At 39.1% G+C, this 23724-nt stretch overlaps 1 protein-coding gene across 10 annotated transcripts in view; it reads left to right on the top strand.

Annotated features, from left to right (window-relative positions):
* Positions 1-23724, top strand: part of LOC140477201 (coiled-coil domain-containing protein 102A-like) — a 570837-nt gene that overhangs the window by 217621 nt on the left and 329492 nt on the right. The window lies entirely within an intron of this gene.

Below are 23724 nucleotides of genomic sequence, written 5' to 3'. Positions count from 1 at the left end.
ATGTAACAGCTGTTGGAAGAATAACTGCACTAACTGGGTGCCATGTGTATTTTGTTAATACAGTACCATAAATCTCTATTATCCTTGGCTACTTCCAATGCAATGGTCTTTTGGCATTGAATTCTGAAGATTACATCCAGTAAATAAAAAAGAAACTTCTGTCAAGTAGCAGTTTCAGACACAGTAATAGGAAATAGAAAAAAACAGACCAAAGATTCTTAAAACAGTATTTTTAAAACAGTACTTCATGGAAGATTAGTTACACTGTGCACCAGTTTATTGGCTCATTAAATTCAGTTGTTAAACCTGTCCGTTGTTTACACAGGAAATTTTTTTAAAAAGTGTTCTTTATCTTTTAAAGGGGCTAAAAGATAGACATTCACAAAGTAGAACTATTCTGATTGGTGCTTCATGAATTAGTTGTCTGTGTTTAGAATTGCTTTGAATCTCCAGCCACATGCTGCCAAAGGAGTTTATAATAAAGATTATGCAGGCGCACTGTGGATAATTTCATACCTAGCATTAGCCAATACAGTAAAAAGAGAAAATGCTTGTGGTTCCAATTCTGGTTGCTATCCGAGTTCTGGGGAAATTTCCCTTCAGCGTGAGGATATTCAATCAAGAAAACTTCCTTATTTGCCATCATTAATTCCAATTAGACTTCACCCATCTCTTACATTTTAGATACCTTAGACTTTCAGAAAACATTCCAGTCCCTCTTTAAAGTCTTGAGCTAATTCATGTGTTAAAGTCTGTAGTCCGAGAATCTCATTTCGAGGTCAATAACTTTATGAAAAAAATACACTGGTACCTAAACATTGCCTGGTCTTAATATCTAGCAGTGATTTCTGAAAATTCTCCCCCCTCTAATATGTCACAAATAACCTATCCATCTGACCTGTTTACCTAAACAGAATCTATTTCTTTCTTCACAATGACATTCTTTCAAAGTTTATGCTTTAACATTTAAAGAAACAAATACCTAATGAATTTAGCCTAATAATTTTGATTACCATTATTTTGGTGGCTGTCCAGGTCTGTCAGCAGTTTCATTCTCCAAATTAAATGTTTGTGGATTCAAGCTCCACTTGACAGACTTGATTATGAAATCTAGGCTGACACTCCAGTGCTAGAGTTAAGTGCTGTTGTTGAGATGACAGATGATAAGGCCCATCTACTCTATTGGGTGGACTTCAAAAATCTTATGGTGCGATCTTAAGGAGAAACAAGGGTGTACATCGCAGTTTTCTGAAACACAAATCATTTCCTGACTGTCATTTGTAGAAAACAAAAACAAAAATTGTGGAAAAATCTCAGCACGTCTGGTAGGATCTGTGGAGAGAAAGGAAAATTAACCTTTCAGGTCAAATGATGCTTCTTCCGGAATGCTGCCACGCCTGCTGAGTTTTTCCAGCAATTTATGTTTGTGTTTCAGATTTTTAGTTTGAGCTTTGTTTTGCTATTGGTGGGATGTTGCTGTATGTAAATGGCACTTCCTAGATTCCAACAATCCAAATCAAGAGTACTTTACCTGCATTGAAGTGTAATGGGTGCAATGCAATCTTACAATCCCAAACTCTTGATTCTGTCCTCATGTTAAGGCGCAAAAAATGGTCTAATAGTCTAGATGTGACCATACTGATAGGTTGTAGCAGGTGAATATTGCTGCCCTAGTGCTGCATTTGATTGTTCTAGCTATACATCCTAATGCTCTATTTACTTACCGTAGAGCTCATGACATTGTTCATTGATGTCCGAAGTTCTGTGAACTAATTTGATAATGGATTAATCTCATATTCCATCCTCTTAAATAGGTAATCTGCAGGGGAAATATGTGGATTGTATTGCCCTGACCCAAAGTTTATCTTGTTGAAATTATCCTACAGAAGTGCATCCCCAACTGTTGGCTCCATTTTCTCAATGATACAACTTGCTGGAACAATAAAAGATTAGGATCCTTCTAATTCTCCTTCTGTTTTTCCTGGTAATCCTGTTAAACAACAATAGAAGATCTATTGAGAAATCATGGTGATGGATCTCTATTAGTTAAAACAAACCATAAATACAAACAAAATGAAGCCCCAATGCTCAAAAGGCTTTTGCACAATAGTTCCAATATCAGCTGTCCTCTTAAACTTGCCATACTTAGCATATGCCATGGCACAAATTACTTATCCTAAATTTGTTTTGGACATGAATCTATTATTTGCATTGAATGAATCAGTGCTATCTAATTTTTCATCACCTCACTTGGGAATCTATTCCATTGATTTGCCATTTGCTTTACACAGTTTATTTAATATTGCAACTCCCTCGCACAACTTTTTGTCATAAGAATGTTTAATTCTTCATGCAAATCTTTTATCTAAATATTGAAAGTATGGAGGAGAGAAATGGTCCTAATATGGATCCACAAGGTACTCCACTTGTACACAAAGACCTTGCTGGCTGCTACCATTGATAACTGCACTCTGTCTATTTAAATGTAATTAATTTGTTGAATAGTTTATAATCTGACTGTCAATCCTACAGGACACAAATTTTATGTAATAACTTTCTGTCTAACTCCTTGATAGAGGTCTTTTTGGCAAACCATGATGGACAATAGTTACCATAATCATCTATCATCCACCAAATTTATTACAGATGCACAATCCTTTATCCGAAATGCTCGGATCAGCTGGTTTTTGGAATTCAGAATTTTTCAAATTTCAGAATAAGTGACAGTTTGATGGTGAAATTTTAAAAAATCTAACCAAACAGCAGTTGTTCTGTGAATAAGATGGGCCCTGAAACAATATTGAGGCCTGCCAATGCTGGGCCCATGCTCCCCCCCGCATCTGAGTGACACACATCGAGTAGGTGTGGACTTGGGTTAACTGTTTGCACGCCAAACGACCTTGTTAATGAGATAAAACTTCACAAAGAAACCTTCGGATTTCGGAGTTTTTCGGATTTCGGGATTTCGGACAAAGGGTTGACTACCTTTACTTCTTCAAAAGATTCCACCAAATATGAGAAGCAGGGCATGTTTCCAAAACTTAAGTGTAGCATTTACCAGAGGGACAAGTCAGGACAAGTCCATCTTGTCCCTGACAAAAAATGAAATTCAAATTAATTGGCATAAAATTCCAAGTTCTCATTGACCAGTGTTCCTAAAGAAGTTCATTGTATAGGACAGGTCCTGGTCCATGGCAATATTCTTAATCTAAATGAGTTATTAACTATATCCTGGCCTGTCCTTAGGTGAATAGATATATTTTTGATAGAAAAAGAGAGGAGTACTTTGGGAAATCAGTGTAGATCTTAAAAGATAGGGTTAGGTGACATTTTGTTTCTTCACAACGTTATCGATCTCCAGATGAAGTTGTTAGAATGTACAACAAGTTCATTTTCTACTCCACATTTATCAATGTTTAGATAAAAGAATTAAATGAACAATTAAATATTCTTATGACACAAATTTTTATGTGTGATTTGGTATAGTTATGAAGTAGACCAGAACCCCTCAAGATATTTTAAGGAGGTAGCCTAGACCCTGATATTTTCTTATTTGAAAGGGAAATGTAAGGTGTCTGTTCCAGAAACAATGCAACTAGCCAAACTACTTGATGTTAAGCAAAACACAATTTATTTCGTTAAAAATCATGCAACTCCAGGTTATAGTCCAACTAGTTTATTTGGAAGCAGTAGCTTTCGAATGCAACTCCAACCTCCTGATGAAGGAGCAGTGCTCCGAAAGCTAGTGCTTTCAAATAACCCTGTTGGACTATAACCTGGTCTTGTGTGATTTTTAACTTTGCTGAAAATGTGTTGCTGGAAAAGCGCAGCAGGTCAGGCAGTATTCAAGGAACAGGAAAATCGACGTTTCGGGCATCAGCCCTTCTTCAGGATTTTTAACTTTGTCCACCGGCACCTCCAAATCACAATTTATCTAAACATTGTCGTTAAAATACAATCAAAAAAAGAGGAATTTAGAATAGTTTAACTCTATTGGAAAACTTAACAGAATAATAGCTAAAGTAACTATTACTAATTAACTGTTCCAATATAGTAACATTCCATAAACACATCCTTGGGCAAACAAAGGAAAATGCACTCTCAGATTCTCACATGCAATTGTCCTATCCAGTAGGGAATAAAACACCAAGAGAAAATTCAGAGGGAGTAGCAGCCAGGAGACCTTCACTGAGGCTACCCATAGTTTCTGATACTACTGAAAAACCAAAACCCAGAAATCCTAATCTGTAAGAGCTGGCCACACCCATTCCAGCTGTTGTTTAAAAAAACCCAAGTCTCCCAAACTATATACTCAGGTGGTTTTAACCTGCCAAACTGGCACTTCCTGTTCAATTTCTCTCTTAAAGGAAACCAGGACAAAACAAGTCTTAAAGCTTTAGCATCGTCACAAGTTGCAGTGGGTTTTGTGCACAGGTACTTATTTACCCTTAAAGATTATTGCTCTTGTGATACCAAGCTTAACTCTGTCAGGTCAAAAACATTTGAGAATATCTGGCAGCCTTTTGATCATGTCAAACCAATCTTCAGTGATAACCTTCCACCATGCCTTTACTTATGGGTCGTTAGCTGTTTCTGACTGAAGCTGGTTATAGACGTGCTGACCAGAATGTAATAGATTAATTTTGAGCACATCTTCCAGCTCAGTATCTGTGCTGTTGATTTTTCGATCTAGTGGAATGTGTGTATCTTTGTTCAGGTTTGTCGATCTGCTCAGCATATCTGAGGCAATCATTTCGATACCAAGGTTGCAGTAGACATCAAACTCTTAAGTCTGTAATTTAACCAGAGGTTGCTGTCGTCAACTTGATATTTTCTGTCAGTAGTTTGTGTCAAATATTTTCCAATTGCTTGTGATTGGTTTCTGCAGTTAATTACTTACTGTGTGGAATCGTGTGATACTGAAGACAAGAGCAAGTGCTTCATGCTCTATCGTGAATAATTGGATTGTGCTTGCAATACACCTGAAATGAAATTGGTTTATCATCTTGCATGATGCATACTCCTAACCAATTCTGCAAAGAAGCAACTTCCAGAATTCCTTGGGTGATAGTATTGCAGGGTGCTGTTTTGTCCTGACAATGTTGTTTTGGTATTTTTGTGCCTTCTGCCATATAAGTGGCATTGGTTTCTTTAGGGTCACTCTCAATGAAAATGTTTTGTCAAAAGAAGATCATAATTTGAAAAATTTTTAAAAATTGAAGAATCCAAGACATTTCTATAGGTCGTCTTGATTTTGTGGGGTAGACATTTGTCTTACATCTTTGACTCTGCCTGGCCTAGGACAGATTCTACAACTTGAGTAATAGATCTGAAAATGTGTTCATTCACCTTGCAATTTTTTTTGCAGTGGAAAATTCCTACAGTGAGCGAAGGTTCTAATCATACTAATTTTGCCCATCAGCAACCCATATGTATCCAGTCACTCTTTCTATAATTCTGTCCATGTGCCACTGGAACAGATCTTGAAGACAGATGATGTGAAAGATAGTCTCTGGAATCAATATCTTCCAAATGATGTTCTTAAGGTAGTGACTTCCTGAGGTTCCCTGTTTAAGTGTACCAACCAATGTCCATATTTGGCATCCAGCCTGGAGAAGAAATTGGTTCTTGGGAATGTAGGATTCAATTCCTCTAGTGTTGGAATCTTGTGTGGGCATCTCTTTAGAGACAGCTTTAGAGATTGAGGATCTAAAATACCCTGATCGTACCATCTTTCTTTCATACTGTTATGGACTAGGCCAGACCACTCAAAAGTAGCAGCCCATACCATAACTTTGCTACTTGTTTTTAGTAAGTGTACAGTGAAAATTTCCCAGAGTAAGTTAGCGTGGTTGACTACCAGATTTTAAAACAGACAAAAATTTATTCACCTAATTATGGAATGAAACACAAAGAACAGAATATAGAATACCCACAGAACTCAGTATATCCAAACTGGATTTAATTATGTTGTTCCAAAAAATACGTGCAACAGTCCCAATAAACAAACCCTTTAAACATAGAGCAAAAATGAAACAAAGGTTTACAAGTCAAACTTAGAAGGGCAGAAGGAGAGTGAGTCTAGAAGTCTGAACTGAACTGACAAACAACAAGAATTCAACTTCCAGGGCTGACCACTCCCATTTCATTATACAGGTTACTTCTAAAACATGAAAGCTATGGCCTAAAGTCTCATCTGTTCACGTATAAACAAAAAGGCCTCCCCAATACCCATTCATCTCTGGACCAAACCAGACATTTCAGAGCCCGGACTGTTTTATGACCCCTCTGAAAAAAACCAAGGACATGGTATCCTTGAGAAAAGGAACAGCTTTTAGAAAATAGGACCATCTTTGTAACAACGCACATATAATTAAATTACGCCTGTATGGTGATCCTCAATGCAGATATGCCTTTCCACCTCATGTCATCCATTTTATACTTAACTGTTTTCTTGATTGTGAATGCTGTATTTTCTGAGATGGCGGTTGACTGAACTAATCTTCACTGGGGTGAAATGTAATACCATATCTGAAATTTCCTATGGCAGTTAACCTGATTGTAAATCCGAGACTGAATATATTGAATATTCTTTGGCTTACCTTTTCCTTACCTTTACCTTGTCTACTGGGTGATCTCCTGGATAGTCAAAATGTTGAAAGTCAAACACTTTGGTAATTCTGCCACTGCTAATCTTTTTGTCTCTACTTGTGGTTTCCATGGTGAATTGCTTTGTAAGTGTGTCAATGCAAGGGATCGGTGATCCATTGTTTGCAGCTAACTCAGCATTGTTGGTTGTACCATTGAGTTTTAATGATCCTAGTGCTTATCCTTCAGAATTTGGAGTGGTGAGACATTTGCATTAGCTCCTGTGTCAATCCTGGACTTGAGTTTTTTGTCAGTTTTTTAGTGCAAGATTTGTTAATTGGGTGGCAATGTGGAAAGACCTTTCATCCTCTGGTTGGAGGTTGCTGCATTCTGGTTCTCAATTCTGATGTGTGTACCTGTGAACTTTGTGCACCAGCTTATGTTTGTGCAGGTTTATAGAGTCATAGAGATATACAGCACGGAAACAGACCCTTCGGTCCAACTTATCCATGCTGACCAGATATCCCACCCCAATCTAGTCCCACCTGCCACCACCCGGCCCATATCCCTCCAAACCCTTCCTATTCCTATACCTAGCCAGTGTTTTAAGTGTTGTAATTGTACCAGCCTCCACCACTTCCTCTGGCAGCCCATTCCACGCATACACCACCCTCTGCGTGAAAAAGTTACCCCTTGGGTCTCTTTTATATCTTTCCCCTCTCACCCTAAACCTATGCCTTCTAGTTCTGGCCTCCCCCACCCCAGGGAAAAGATCTTGTCTATTTACCCTATCCATGCCCCTCATGATTTTATAAACCTCTATAAAGTCACCCCTCAGCCTCCGACGCTCCAGGGAAAACAGCCCCAGCCTATTCAACCTCTTCCTATAGCTCAAATCCTCCAACCCTGGCAACATCCTTGTAAATCTTTTCTGAACCCTTTCAAGTTTCACAACATCCTTCCTATAGGAAGGAGAGCAGAATTGCATGCAATATTCCAAAAGTGGCCCACCAATGTCCTGTTCAGCCTCAATGTGACCTCCCAACTCCTGTACTCTATGCTTTGACCAATAAAGGAAAGCATACCAAATGCCGCCTTTACTATCCTGTCTGCGTGCGACTTTATTTTCAAGGAGTTCTGAATCTGCACTCCAAGGTCTTTCTGTTTAGCAACACTCCTAGGACCTTAGCATTCAGCGTATAAGTCCTGCCCTGATTTGCCTTTCCAAAATGCAGCACATTGCATTTATCTAACTTTATCTGCCACTCCTCAGCCCATTGGCCCAGATCCCGCTGTAATCTGAGATAACCTTCTTCGCTGTGCAATTTTGGTGTCATCTGCAAACTTACTAACTATACCTCCTATTGCTGTGCTGCTTTTATTAGGTTGTTCCATGCTATAGCCTTTGGCTACATCTTTGAAATTCTTGCATAGGCTGGCAAATGTCCTTTTCTACCACATGCTTTGCACAGATCTTAGAATGGAGGACAGATTTGCAGTGGGTGTAACAGGGCATACTTATCTGTTGCCATGTTGTTTGCTTGCATTTGTGTCCTGGCCACTTTTTCGATGCTCTTTGCTGCACTTAATGTTTGCAACTGAGGAAAGACCATCTTGGGTGGGATGGCATTCAGGCAGGGCAGTGAATAGATAACTAAAAACATTTGAGGCAATTTAAGTTTATTGGACTTGTGTACATGACTCACACCCAAAATTCTGCAAACATTTTGACCTGTATATTTATTTTATGCCCAAAGTAATTCTGCTTTTGGGCACAAGTATGGAAGAGTTTTCCACAGGGAATGTTCAGTTCACCTCCCAAGGGAAGCATTGTGATTAACAATATTGCCAAAGCAGAAACTTAAACTGGCAGTGCAAGCATATCTTGAAGATTTTACTTAGATTTGTGACTCATTGCCTCTCCTTTATTAAAGTTAGTTTGCTATGAAAAATGCTATTGTTCGTTTGAGGGGGTAATCTGGCCTGAGAACCAGCTCATAATGATCTCTGCCAATTATTACTGATGTAAAAGGTTCGGCAGGATCAGATCTGACAAAGCATTTTTTATTTTATTCACTGGTGTTAAAGTGCTCATGTTAGGGCTCCTGCAAGGTTCATTCAAAATTAGCTTAAGGAGCACAAAACAAAGTTCAGAAAATGTAAGCCTACCTTGTGCTCAGTGCATTTTAAGTGTGTTAAGTGCATGTTACATATTCAGTTCTGAAGCAGTCATGCTGGATTCAGCTTCTCCCTCCACAAATGCTGCTGTGTTTCTCCAGCACTTCTATTTCTATTCAATTGAAGTCTTTCCCATTTTGCACCATTTGCTGGAGTATTGTGCTGGAAACCAATCCTTCCCATCCCTCCAGGTTTTTATAATTCGTGGAGCCTCATCATTCTATCGGTTTGCAGGTGTTCCACAAGATTCTTTAAAATTGAGCATTTATTTGGATGCATAGACACAGATAGGTTTTAAATATTTTTAAAAACATTTATGGAGAAACTGATTACTGTACACCAGTGAAACCAGTAAACAGCTGTTTATGGTTTTTGAAAGTCATTTTCTGTTATTTAAGTCACAGACATTTTTGTGATATGCCCATTTTCAGCTGTTTTAAACAAAAATAACACTAGTGTCCATGCTGAAAGGCATAACGGAATTGTGTACAAAATGAAAGGGAAAACAACTAATTAATAAAATACAACCTGTTTGTCTTGGTTCACGGAAGATTTTATGTTTGTCATTTTGCCAATTAGATTTCCAAGGAACATGAGCCTAATGATAACAATGAGTGCAGTTTACTTATGAATTTCCAATTCCCATTCAGAGCACCAATACTGTCCCTTTCAAAATGCAGTTAGTTATCCAAAGTTACTTCATTCCAACAGGTTTGCAAAAAGAAAGTCACTTTTTTTCTGTTTGGACATCAATAAAATGATATGAGTATTTTTCAGTTAGAATGCGCTATTCATTGCTTGTCATGTAGGAAGAGAGGGAAAGTATTTTTAAAATAAGTTCAGCGATTGGTATTGTCTGGTGGAGGTAAGCAATAGCTAAAACATTGTCCCCAAAAATGGATAGAGTTTTGGTTGAGAAATTATTTTCTGCCTTGTCATCAACTAATATGGGAGAGGTCTTGGGTTGAGTTAAGAGCTATTTAGTAAGAACAATGACTGTGATAATTTTAAACAGTTTACATCCCAGAGGGAAAAATCACTTTAAAAATAAGTAATATTTGAAAATGAATACACTGGTCATACTGGAGAACTGTCAAGTCATTTCAGTGTGTGTCACTTGCAAGTTTTACTTTCTTTTGTAGTTTAAAAAAACTCCCTGTGGCAAACAACACATTGGGTGAAGTTTAATGGAGGTGGTATGTGTCTTTGCTGCTCGTTGGATGCTGCCTGAACTGCTGTGCTCTTCCGGCACCACTAATCCAGTAAGTGCTGTGTGTCTTGCCTGCCTATGGGAGAATCAGCAAGAAAGCCTTTTGGAAAGGTCTGTTGCATCAAGTGCCAATCAGACATTTGACTGGACAGCAGCAGGCCTTTCCTGGGATCAAAGTGTTGGTGGCAGGGTAGTGCATGGAAGTGCTGCCAATGGCACTGTTGCTGGCTAATTAGAGATTGTCAGCTTGCGTACAGTGCAGAGGTAGTGGCTGCTTATGGAAATAAGTAGCAGATCAGTAAGCATAAGTCTGAAATGTTCACTCTTGTTTCTCTGTCCACAGATGTTGCCTGCCCTGCTGACTTATTTTGAGCATTTTCTGTTCTTATTTCAGATTTTTTTGTATCTGAATTATCTACTATCTGCTTTGTGATGTATTTGAGATGTTTTATCTCTTCATATTCCAGTTAAATTCCTGTCAACGTCCTGTGGGATTATATGAATTATTCAGAGTACATGAAAGATAAAATTCTTCAAAGAATAATGAAATCTGTTCTTATAGTTGTGTAATCAACCTTTCTCAAATAATAGGCAAGACTATTAAAAATTTGTAACAGCAAATTTGTTTTTTAAATATTCATCTTTAAAATGATGGTCTTTTACAAATGGACTGCAATGCACAAGATCTTTGCCATTTCAGACAAGCTGAACAGGACACCATCACCAAACACATCTTCTCCTCACTCCCCCTGTCTACATTTCACAAGGATCATCACCACTGGGACACCTAGTCCATTCCTCAATCACCAACACTACCTCCCTCTCCACTGCATCTTCCCATGTAACTGCAGAAGGTACAGCTCCTTCCCCCTCACCTCCACCCTGCTCACCATCTAGGGCCCAAACGGTCTTTCCATGTGGAGCAGCATTTCACTTGTACCTCCTCCAATCTTGTGTATTTTACTCACTGCACCCTACACTGCACTGGATAAAACAAATGTAGACGGGTGATCACTTTGTGGAACACCTTTAGTCTGTGTGCATGCAGGAACATGACCTTGCTGTAGCCGGTTATTTTAACATAGCGTTCTGCTTGCATATCCACATGTATGTCCTCAACATGCTACAGTGTGCCAGTGAATCACAGCACAAACTGGAGGAACATCTCATCTTCAGGCTGGGTATTTTACAGCCTTCTGGACTTAATATTGGGTTCAACACCTTTAAATTGTCAACCACATCTCATTTCTTCCCTTTTCTTTTTGCTTGTTATCATGTTCTATCTCCCCATCTCAGTGGGGACTGTCTGTCCTTTCAAGTCTGGCAGGAGAAGTGATATGGAGATGCTGATGTTGGACTGGGATGCACATTGTACTTTGCTCAAAAACTGCATGAATCCATGTAAGATTCTGTTAATTCATTTTTTAGATTAGAATCAGTCTAAACATTATGGCACAGTCAACAGCACACAGCGGGGTGCTAATACCCAAATACATTGTCTGGGCTGACACCAATTGTTAAAGTTCACTTGAGAATGTAACTTGTGGGAAAAAATGTTTTGCAATTTACAAATAAAAGAAGTGAAACTAACATGGTCATTCTAACAGATGAGAGACTTAATAAAACAATCAAGGTATTTTTCAATGTATAATTTCAGTTACATCTCACTATAAACGTTTGCTATAAATTCTGTGTCTTACAACCTTATACTCCACAATCATCTGATGAAGGAGCAGTGCCCCAAAGGCTAGCGCTTCCAATTAAACCTGTTGGACTACAATCTGGTGTTGTGTGATTTTTAACTTGCCAGAAGAAACACATTGTTCTGCCATTCTCACATTCCGATCACTTAATCTGAACTATCAACATCTTTTCTCCGTGAGCATTCTATACCCACTACATTCCCCCTCCCAAACTAAAGTATGAATGCTGTCCCTTCCACACTTTACTTCAGCTCTGATGAAAGGCCATCTAGATTTGAAACAAAGTTAAAAATCACACAACACCAGGTTATAGTCCAACATGTTTAATTGGAAGCACTAGCTTTCGGAGTGCTGTTCCTTCATCACCTGATGAAGCTAGTGCTTCCAATTAAACATGTTGGACTTTAACCTGGTATTGTGTGATTTTTAACTTTGTACATCCCAGTCTAACACTGGCATCTCCAAAGCTAGACTTGAAACATTAGGTTGCTCTCTCTCCATGGATGCTGTCTGACCCACTGTGATCTCCAACATTTGTTGTCTTTAGTATAAGTTAAATACACTCATTCCACTTTGGAATTCATGGAAATTGCTTTCGAGAAGCAGTTGCAGAATATTTACTACTCTGAGATCCTCCACACAATATATTTATCCCCTTGACATTAGGTATAGAGCTAATTAAACCTAACAAATAATGATGTTTTAACATTTGTTGGATGCTTACATTCACATGGAATATTCTCACTTATGATGCCACAGCTTTCATGGTCACCTGTGCAGAATCCAGTAATATTTATTAAAAACAATATTTCTAACAATAATAATCCATGTGAAAATAATTTTGAGAAGTTTTATAAAAAATAGTTATGTCGAAAGAATCGTAAAGTACCTGAGAATAGGTTAACCGATTAATCACCCATCATAAAATCATATCCTTCAAAAAGCAGAATTATTGCTGTGAAAAGTTGGAAAAATTGCTTTTTAGATTTAAGACTTTGCCCTGGATTTTGCAGTCCGAGTTCACCTATGGGGTTCCTGTTAGCTCATTTTGCTAGACAGCTAGAATGCGAGTCATATTATTGTCAACAGCATGGGGTTCTTTCTGATTCAGTATGTGGATGTACCTTCTGGAGAAGGTGCAAAACTTGACCTACACTTGGGAAATAAGGCAGGGCAGGTGACTGAGGTGTCAGTGGGGGAGCACTTTGGGGCCAGCGATCATAATTCTATTAGATTTAAAATAATGATGGAAAAGGATAGACCAGATCTAAAAGTTGAAGTTCTAAATTGGAGAAAGGCCAATTTTGACAGTATTAGGCAAGAACTTTCAAAAGCTGATTGGGGGCAGATGTTCTCAGGTAAAGGGACGACTGGAAAATGGGAAGCCTTCAGAAATAAGGTAACGAGAATCCAGAGAAAGTATATTCCTGTCAGGGTGAAAGGAAAGGCTGGTAGGTATAGGGAATGCTGGATGACTAAAGAAATTGTGTATTTGGTTAAGAAAAAGAAGGAAGCATATTTAAGGTATAGACAGGATCGATTGAGTGAATCCTTTTATAAAAGCCGTAGGAGTATACTTAAGAGGAAATCAGGAGGGCAAAAAGGGGACATGAGATAGCTTTGGCAAATAGAATTAAGGAGAATCCAAAGAGTTTTTACAACTACATTAAGGACAAAAGGGTAACTAGGGAGAGAATTGGGCCCCTCAAAGATCAGCAAGGCAGCCTTTGCGTGGAACCGTAGAAAATGGAGGAGATACTAAATGAGTACTTTGCATCAGTATTTACTGTGGAAAAGGATATGGAAGATGTGGACTGTAGAGAAATAGATGGTGACATCTTGCAACATGTCCATATTACAGAGGAGGAAGTGCTGAATGTCTTGAAATGGGTAAAGGTAGATAAATCCCCAGGACCTGATCAGGTGTACCCGAGAACTCTGTGGGAAGCTAGAGAAGTGATTGCTGGGCCTCTTGCTGAGATATTTGTATCATCGATAGTCACGGGTTGGGTGCTGGAAGACTGGAGGTTGGCAAACGTGGTGCCACTGTTTAAGAAGAATGGTAAGGACAAGCCAGGGAATTATAGACCAGTGAGCCTGACGTCGGTGGTGAGCAAGTTGTTGGACGGAATCCTGAGGGACAGAATGTACATGTATTTGGAAAGGCAAGGACTGATAAGGGATAGTCAACATGGCTTTGTGTGTGGGAAATCATGTCTCACAAACGTGATTGGGTTTTTTGAAAAAGTAACAGGATTGATGAGGGCAGAGTGGTAGATGTGATCTATATGGATTTCAGTAAGGCGTTCGACAAGGTTCCCCTTTGGAGACTGATTAGCAAGGTTAGATCTCATGGAATACGGGGAGAACTAGCCATTTGGATACAGAACTGGCTCAAAGGTAGAAGACAGAGGATGGTGGTGGAGGGTTGTTTTTCAGACTGGAGGCCTGTGACCAGTGGAGTGCCACAAGGATCGGTGCTGGGTCCACTACTTTTCGTCATTTATATAAATGATTTGGATGTGAGCATAATAGGTACAGTTAGTAAGTTTGCAGATGACACCAAAATTGAAGGTGTAGTGGACAGCGAAGAGGGTTACCTCAGATTACAACAGGATCTGAACCAGATGGGCCAATGGGCTGAGAAGTGGCAGATGGAGTTTAATTCAGATAAATGCGAGGTGCTACATTTTGGGAAAGTAAATCTTAACAGGACTTATACACTTAATGGTAAGGGCCGAGGGAGTGTTTCTGAACAAAGAGACCTTGGAGTGCAGGTTAATAGCTCCTTGAAAGTGGAGTCACAGGTAGATGGGGTGGTGAAGAAGGCGTTTGGTATGCTTTCCTACATTGGTCAGAGTATTGAGTACAGGAGTTGGGAGGTCATGCTGCGGCTGTACAGGATATTGGTTAGGCCACTGTTGGACATTACGTGCAATTCTGGTCTCCTTCCTATCGGAAAGATGTTGTGAAACTTGAAAGGGTTCAGAAAAGATTTACAAGGATGTTGCCAGGGTTGGAGGATTTGAACAATAGGGAGAGGCTGAACAGGCTGGGCCTGTTTTCCCTGGAGCGTCAGAGGCTGAGAGGTGACCTTTTAGAGGTTTATAAAATTATGAGGGGCATGGATAGGGTAAATAGGCAAAGTCTTTTCCCTGGGATGGGGGAGTCCAGAACTAGAGGGCACAGGTTTAGGGTGAGAGGGGAAAGATATAAAAGAGACCTAAGGGGCAATGTTTTCACACAGAGGGTGGTACGTGTATGGAATGAGCTGCCAGAGGAAGTGGTGGAGGCTGGTACAATTGTAACATTTAAGAGGCATTTGGATGGGTATATGAATAGGAGGGGTTTGGAGGTATATGGGCTGGGTGCTGGCAGGTGAGACTAGATTGGGTTGGGATATCTGGTTGTCATGGATGGTTTGGACCGAAGGGTCTGTTTCCATGCTGTACACCTCTATGACTCTATGGGTTCAATCCTTTCTCTGACTAGGTAGACTCAGACCCTGATTTCTCATACTACCCACAGGCAAGTTTATAATTACACTGTATAGCTTTTCACAAGGGCAGAGTTGCAATCATGTGTTAGCTGGCTATTGGCACAGTGGGGACAATGCATGTTAAGTCATTTTAGCCTCCCATTGTTAAAGTTTAATAAGATGCTGTTGAAGCAGTTAGGGAAGCCCAACACAGAATAATGAGTTTTGGTACATTTCCTTGTCAGAGCTGCCTTTTGTAGTCAAGAAATTTGCTTATATCTTTTAAGTTTTTGATAATACAAATAATGGCATATGGGAATTGCTGCAGGAGAACTGCCCAGTCACGTCAGAGATTTTTATAATCGTTGCCTTTCCTCTCGGTCAAGTGGCTTTATAGCTATTTTATGACACATTGGGCAGATATTTATAAAGGATGGATTGCTCATAATCATTCCATTCCTTCCTATCCCAGAAGCAATGTTGGCTGGAAGCTTCTAAGCTTAGTCCAGTAGGACTAAGGAAGCTTATAAGCTTACTTATAAGCTTAGTCCATAGCCATGTCATGGTGTAGGTAGACAAAATGGGAGAGCTGTGGGACTAAATCCTTGCCTCAGGAGTTCCAGATCAAATCTGATTTGTCGGCTGTTTCGTCACTCCTAGCAGTGACAAAGCTCAGTAGTGGGAATCGCTGGTGGAGTGGGATGGAGCCTGGAAAGGAAATGGCTACCCTGAAAACAAAATCACAGTGGGATTCTAGATCCAAGGGAGTGGGGTGTTGGTCCAGGATCTATTGACAGGTAACATGGGTGGGAGGATGAGCTGACATTTTGAGGTAGGGGTGCTCCTGACACATGCTGGCTGCTCTCTAAATGAGGTGCCCAATCCTCCCTCCCACCTCACTTCCTTCTGAACCTTGTTCACGTAAGAGTTTTAAAATGTGCAGCCTACTCCCATCTAACTGCCCACATCTGCGATATTATGGAGTGGGCAATGTATTATTGAGTTAAATTGGGTTTACAACAAGATCAATTGAACCTTAGTTACTTACTTACAATAGTGAGTGGTCTGCCAATTTTGGTCTGCCAATGCTTGCCCTCCATATTAGGAAACTATTTAAACTGGTCAGTATCATTCTTGCAGACAATCAGTTCATTTTCTTTATCTCTTAATTTGATCTTTCTCTTTACTCGCCCTATATCTGATTTGATGCTAATTCACCCAATCTAATTTATTTATTCATGATATTGCGTTAGGGTACTGACATCTACAGATTTTTCACAAACACACTAAACAGCTGATGACAGAGAAGCAAATATGTTCACTAATAAAGGCAGTTGGGTTCAGAATTTGATCTTCAAGATACTAATTGGGAGTTAGTCCACTTGCAGAATTATAATTTTGCCTCCGAGTCAGCAATGCCTGCCCATGCCCAGTTGGAATGGGCTCAAGTTGTTATTGCTGCCTCTGAAAACGTAAGGCTGCAAAAGAGGTAAGCAGATGTCAAGATGGACAGTTTGGAAAGTCTGTGTCCATACATTTGTACATTGATCTTGTTTTGTACACAAACATTATGGAGTTTAGAAACAAAAACAGTAATTGCTAGAAAAGCTCAGTAGATGTAGAAGCATCTGTGAAGAAAAATCATAGTTAACGTTTCAGTGACCCTTCCTCAGATCTGATGGTAGTTAGGAAAATATCAGTTTATATGTAGAAGATTGGGTGGGAAGGAGGGGGTAAAGAGGGGCTAAACGACAATCTCCAGGTCGGAATAGAGTCCAAAGAGAGAGAAGGACAGTTGGAGAGACAAAGGAGTTGATTGTGTTGACCTATATTTTCCTAATTACCATCAGTTCTGAGGAAGAGTCACTGGACCTGAAACATTATCTCTGATTTCTCATCTCAGGTGCTGCCAGACCTGCTGACCTTTTTCAGCAACTTCTGTTTTTGTTTCTGATTTACAACATCCTCAGTTCTTTTGATTTTTATTAGGGAATTTAGCCCTTTCTTAGCTCAGACTTCCAAGCTCTTCCCACCCAATATCTATACCTCCTCGTAATGCTATGCTGTCAAGTGCTGTCATTTCCCCACTTTGCTCATAGTATGTCTCAACCTTGCAATACCAGCCTTTATCCCCATGCTGTTTCATAATCTCCATGCCTCTTCCATTCTCCATGCCTTTATTTTACCTTCGATATCTCCACATCACCTGCATGTACTCCATGTATACATACCCTTTCTCCACTTTGGTCAGAATGCATATGTCCATAATAAAATTAAGAAATCTTTGAGATTTTCATGAACTTTCAAAATAAGCAAACAGTTATTCAAAAGCCTCCTCAAAAATATACATCTCTTATCTGATAAAGTGTCAATTGCAAGAAAGTTTGCAATTGCCTTGAGCATTGTATCAAAACCTTTGTTGAGTGAAATTATAGTGAGATTTGGAGCTCAGCCAAACATTCATAAAATATTCCATTGCACAATGGTGTCAACAAAGCCTCCAGGGTTGAATACATTAAAACCTTTGTAGTAATGGAAAATTTTGCACTGTTTCAAAGGCTGAACAGATGGTCCAGGCAGATAATCAAAAAAGATCTTTAAAGCTGTTCCAACAGGAAAGAAGGAATAAAAATCCATCCTTTAGTTATAAATTACAGCATCCAATTCCTGAATGGATTTTTTTTTGCTTAAGACTTGTATTTATGGGGTAAAATTGCTTAATGCCAGTTGCTCAAAACTGGCTGACTTGTGAAGTGGTAACATTTTTAATATTTTTAATTAGCCTGCTCAGATGTATTGTAACATATCTCTGGAGTAGGTTGGTCTTGAACCCAGGCCTCCTGGCTCAAAGGTAGAGACACTACCACTGTTTCAGAACAGGCCCTTTGGTAGCATGGTTTACACTATGGTCTATTTTCTGATTCATTAAAGTCAACAGAAAAGATAATGAGGTGCTGTGTATGATATGATGCTCATTTACTATCCGCTCATTTCATGCTGTTGACAATCAGCAGTTTCACTGCTTGTGATTTCTTTCAGGTTTACAAACTATATGTTATTCCTGTACAACAGCAAAACTAAAAATTACATTTTATAAATAAGCACTTTCTCGACAGCAGGGATAACGGAATGCTATCGATAATTTTGTAAAATGTTTTGCTTATCCAATAAATTCCATTTAGTGCGGCTAAGTATTGATCAAAGACTAGAAATTGTTTGGAATACAACATTATAATCTCATGAAATCATGTGACACAATTGAAGATTGATGACTGTTTATATCAAGAAAGCTGATTTGAACTCATGGCTAGCAGTTGACGGCCATGCAGCACTCGTGTGGTTCAGAGCGTTGTCAAACCTTCACTAGTAGGCTGTCTTTAAATCCTGCTGATCAGTTACTGTCAATGGAAAGTGGCAATCACTGGCTAATGTGACCAAGATACTTCCCAGCATAAGTTGCTATGGACAAATGATCTGTTGTGGCTGGGAAGAGGTGGGATTGAGAGTGGGTGAAGTGGGAGTGGGAGTGGGAGAAAAAGCGAGAGTGTGTGTGTGGAATGGAGAACACAGGGAAGTGTAAGCCTGAAATTTCCTTGCGGGTCTAGGTAGAAGAGATGCAGGCCTCTTTAGGCAACATTATTATTGAACTGGCCTTGGTAGTCTGTCTTGAACTTGTCTAGGCAGCCTCTCAAGAGCTGGTTTAAAATATAATCAGGCTCCCATACATAAAAAAAACCTGGATTTGTATTTGTTAGTGAAGCTGTAATCAGGGTCTGACAGGATCCTCTTCCATCATCAAAACTGTATCACAGATTGAATGGAGAAGAATAATTAAGTTGAAAACCATTTCATTCCACTTTAACAGTTCCATTCCTATCAACAGGGGTTATAATATATTCCTAAAATCTTCCTGCAGTAAACATACAGCTGTTTTATCTCCAACCTTTGGTTGTGGGTTGTCAAAACAAGAGTTAAAACTAGCTTATTTTTCATTGCAGCTAAATAATAACAGCTTTGTGAATGATATTGTAAAAATCAACCAGCTTCAAGTTAATGCCATATAGAATGGTACATTTCTTTTCAATCACACTGGTTTCAAATATACTTGAAATATCCAACTGCATGCAGATTGATAGTAGGCCAACAAGGTGGCTGCTAAACTATCATCACTTATGACACACTTTACTGTGTCCTTTAACCAAGGATGGGTAATTATGGTTCACTAGTAGGTTCCCTATCTCTGAAGTCCTATCTGCTCCAGAGGTGTGTAATATCATTGGTAAACAGGTTGATCAGAAAGAAAACTACATTTATGTTTACTGAAGAGAAGGGAACTGAGAAATGCATTGACATATCTGTGTATGTTAAAGGCTGAGTGGTGTTTTAACTTTGCAATGTGGCATGTATTAAGGGCAGATGAAATACAGGTTTTGTATTCAGCTTCAATCATTTGAAAAGAAAATCAGACAAAGTCTTTTATGGACATCTAATCAGTTATCTCTGACTAAAGTTGAATATCACTGAATTAACTTTATTCAGGGCCCAACAACAGCAGAAACAACTTCAATCTCATCTCATTCCTGTTAATGAGATCCTTTTTCTAATCAATCACTACTGTGTTTGTGATGCTATCTCTGCTCAGCAATAAAGGTTCCAGTGAACTAAATCTGCAACAATATAATTTGGTTAATTAAGGTGGATTGTCAGTGGTATTCCTGCTCTGATTGATTGAGAGGTTGCTACTTGAGGTGGTGGGAAATTATGTGTTCCTGAAGAATTGACATGAAATAGAAACTTAGTGCCAGGAACCATCAATTTTATTATAGGCAGGATCATCCAATTGGGAGAAAAGAAACTGTCAGAAGGTTGAGTATATAAATAAGAATTTTGCAAAACTCAGTACTATTCAGTCTCTGAACTTACCTCTGACTGTTCTGTGTTCCGAACATTGCTGGACACTTGTTTTATACATGCAGCAGCTAAATCCAATGTTATTGCAAGGGATGATGATGAGAAGTGACCTTTTCTTGACTTTTTGATGGGATACGGGCCTCCATGACTAAGTCAGCATTTGTTGTTCATTTCTAATTGCCCTGAAGATGTTGGTGGTAAACTGCCCTCAAACTCGTGGACGAATTTCTTAAAGAAAATTCAGTTCTAGGAATCAGGTGCCATTTCACAGTTGCACAAACTTTAGTAGGAATTGAATATTTTCAAAGTCATGTTGGACTTCATAATAGGCAATACAGTATTATTATATTGGGTGGCACCGTGACTCAATGGTTAGCACTGCTGCCTCCTAGTGACAGGAACCTGGGTGCAATTACAGCCTTGGGTGACTGTCAGCATTGAGATTACATGTTGTCTGTGTGAATTTCTGCTAGGTGCTCTGGTTTCCTCCCACATTCCAAAGATGTGCAGAATGGGTGGATGAAATATAGGGATAGGGTAGAGGGCTGAGTCTGGATGGGATGGTCTTCAGAGGGTTTGTGCCGACCTGATGGGTTAAATGGCCTCTTTCTGAACTGTAGGTGTTCTAATATTTATTTACTTTCCAATAATATTGAACCAATGCTATTTTGCAGGTACATGCGTTTGATCTCTCCTTCCATTCTCACTTGCCTTCTGAGAGTGATTTTCAACTCATTTCAAATTTGAAGGAGCAGCCATTTTGCCTCCTTCTGTGGACATTGAGGCTTGTTGCAGCCTGAGGCCCTAGGGTGAGCAGACCCACCGTTTAGCTCTGATAGAGGGTAGGTTATCCTGCTGAAGAGTGGCATGGATAATTTCTCCAGTGGGCGAGCAGTAAGCTGGAGGAGGATTCCAATTTCTTCTGATCAAGTTGAAACTTTGAAAACTTCCTAGATCATTTTTTTGAGTGGCCTCCACCAGTCCTTTAAGATCCAGATGTTCTAATATTTGGCATCCAAAAATTGCAGATTAGGGTTACTGTTTTTAAATCAGGAGTTTGCCTTAAAAGGCAGACTGTGTGAATATATTTAAGGCAGAGGTAGATGGATTCTTGATAAGGAAGGGGCTGAAAGATTTTTGGGGTAGATGTGAATGTGGAATAATCAGATTATTTAGGATCTTATTGACTGGTCAAGCAGGCTGGAGGGGCTGAATGGTCTACTTCTGCTCCTGGTTTTATCACATTTATTATGCATTAAAGCAATTGTGTTTGGTCCAGGTGTAGAGTCTATCTTAAATATATAAATAGGATAGTGTACATGGCAGCCAGAATAATTGAGAGATGGTTCTGTGTAGAAACCGTACATAAAGCCTTGTCCTATTCATTAGCTAGAAAACTACATTCAATAAGAGGTAAGGCTTACCAATAACCTAACCTCCTGCAGTCTCTGTCACTTCGGTTCTGAATAGGACTGGACAACAATCACAGTAGATATTAACAGATGACTGCATTGGGTGAAAAAAAGGCAGCTAGCAAAAAGACAGTCAGCTGAAGGACAGAGTGAGAAATGACAACAAAAGACATAACCAATGCTCAAATAACACATGGCTCAAGTAAAGAGGAGAAAAACCTTGAGTACCTGGCTTCAAAAATATGAGCTTCAGGCTGAAACATGGCTGAATTAGAATCATAATTGGAGTTAATGAACTGTATCAAGTTCTATTAGAAAAACCTAGTATGGAACAGGTCAGTACCATTCTCTGTGCTATAAGCACCAATGCAGTTGACACCATAGTCAGACAGGGAATTAGTGAAGAATTAGCTACATATGAATAGTTGTAAAAGCATTTGATGTATATTTTAAGAGGAATACTAGTTTGGATTGGGTGAAATTTAATACTCACCCAGCGACTGTGATAGAGTGTCGATTCCTTCATCAACAATTTATATTAGCATGTGAGAATTGTGAATGTGAAGCGCTAAAAGAGGAATTGATTCAGGATTGAGTTTTCATAGGGGTCTTAGAAGAGACATTATCAGACTTTATGCAATTGATGGAGGATTTAATATTGCAGGCCATGCAGGTTATCGAGGCAGGCAAAATTGATAAAATGAAATAAAGCATTTACTTAAAGTGATAGGGAGACTCTTTGGAAACAAAAAACGTTATACTGGTGTATCCGTGGACCTGCAGCAAATTGGGAAAGTACAAAGCAGGTGCTGCATCTGCCATTACTCTGTGTTTTTGCTGTGGCTGGAGAAAAATGTTTCAGCATGAAGATTGTCCCATGAAAAATGAAAATGCAGTTTGTATAAGAGTAGGGGTCATTTCATAGCTGTATGTCACAGCAAAAAACTCCTAGCCAAGAAATTAAAAGTGAAATCCTTCAAATCTAATAACATAACTAAAATTCAATAAGTTAAAGTAATTGAGGTACCATTCCTGGGAGAAATTATATGAACAAATGAATACAGTTGGAGTGCAGAAATTTGCCATGAGCTGAGACTTACGGACCAGGAGGCATACAACTTAAAGTCAATGGAAGTCAAAGTCAGTTCAAAGAATGGAAGATTGCAGAATCCCTGTACATGATCCAGCACCAGGATTATTTACTTCTAACGTGAAGAGTTTGCACAGGTTTATAACTCACCCATAAAGCATGAAGAGTTGGGGTGTCAAGACTGAAAAAAGGTTTAGAGCAGACTTTCCACAATTACTATTGGTTTTGGGAAGCTGAAAACACTTTATCAAATTATCATTAGAATCACATGCTATACCAGTGTATTTATTCACTCAGAGTTAAGTTCCTCACCTAATTCTTACAGAACTTAAATCAATGTTGCAACAGAGTAATTACATCTGCAATAAAACTTACAAGTTGTTATTGGATGGAATGGATCCAGAAACGTACTGTAAGCACGTGTTGACCTCTCACAGTTAAACAAAGCTGTTGAAAGGAAGATTTGCCCAATAATATTTGTGGTTGAGAGGTTTGCAAAGCTAGGAAAGATCTAGGCGTGAAGAGTAGATTTTTGGCAATAACTTTAGGTGAGGAATCCAAATTACTTGCAATTTTCATCATACTATTTGACGATCCTGATTTGATCGACTCAACCCTATTGGAATTACATCTGCACTGTAGACTTTTCAGAGAAAAATGGCTCGTATTCTCAAGGGATTAGAGAAGGTAATCTTATCTGGATGATATCCTGATGGTTCCACAACATGATATGAGATTGAGAGCAGTGTTGAGATGTCAGTGGGAAGCAAGACTTATTCTAAGCCATCTTCATCAATGTCCTTCCTTTCATCATAAGGTCAAAAGTGGAGATGTTCTTTGACTGCACAATGTTCAGCTCCGTTCACAACACCTCAATACTGAAGCAGTCCATGTCCAAATGCAACAAGACAGGGACACAAACGAGGTTTGAGCTACTGAATGGCAAGTAACATTCATGTCACACAAGTGCAAGACAATGACCATCTACAAAAATGGAGAATCTATGCATTGTCCCTTGACATTGAAAGGTGTTACCATCATTGAATTACCCACTATCAACATCTTAGGGTTTAGGGTTTACCATTGACCAGAAACTGAACTGGACTAGTCACATGTATGGTGGCTACAAGAGCAGATCAGAGACTTGGGATAAT

Source organism: Chiloscyllium punctatum, chromosome 5 (assembly GCF_047496795.1).
Source record: "Chiloscyllium punctatum isolate Juve2018m chromosome 5, sChiPun1.3, whole genome shotgun sequence".
Taxonomy (NCBI): domain Eukaryota; kingdom Metazoa; phylum Chordata; class Chondrichthyes; order Orectolobiformes; family Hemiscylliidae; genus Chiloscyllium; species Chiloscyllium punctatum.
The sequence above is the reverse complement of the archived record's forward strand: the minus strand, read 5'-3'. Positions and strand labels throughout refer to the sequence as shown.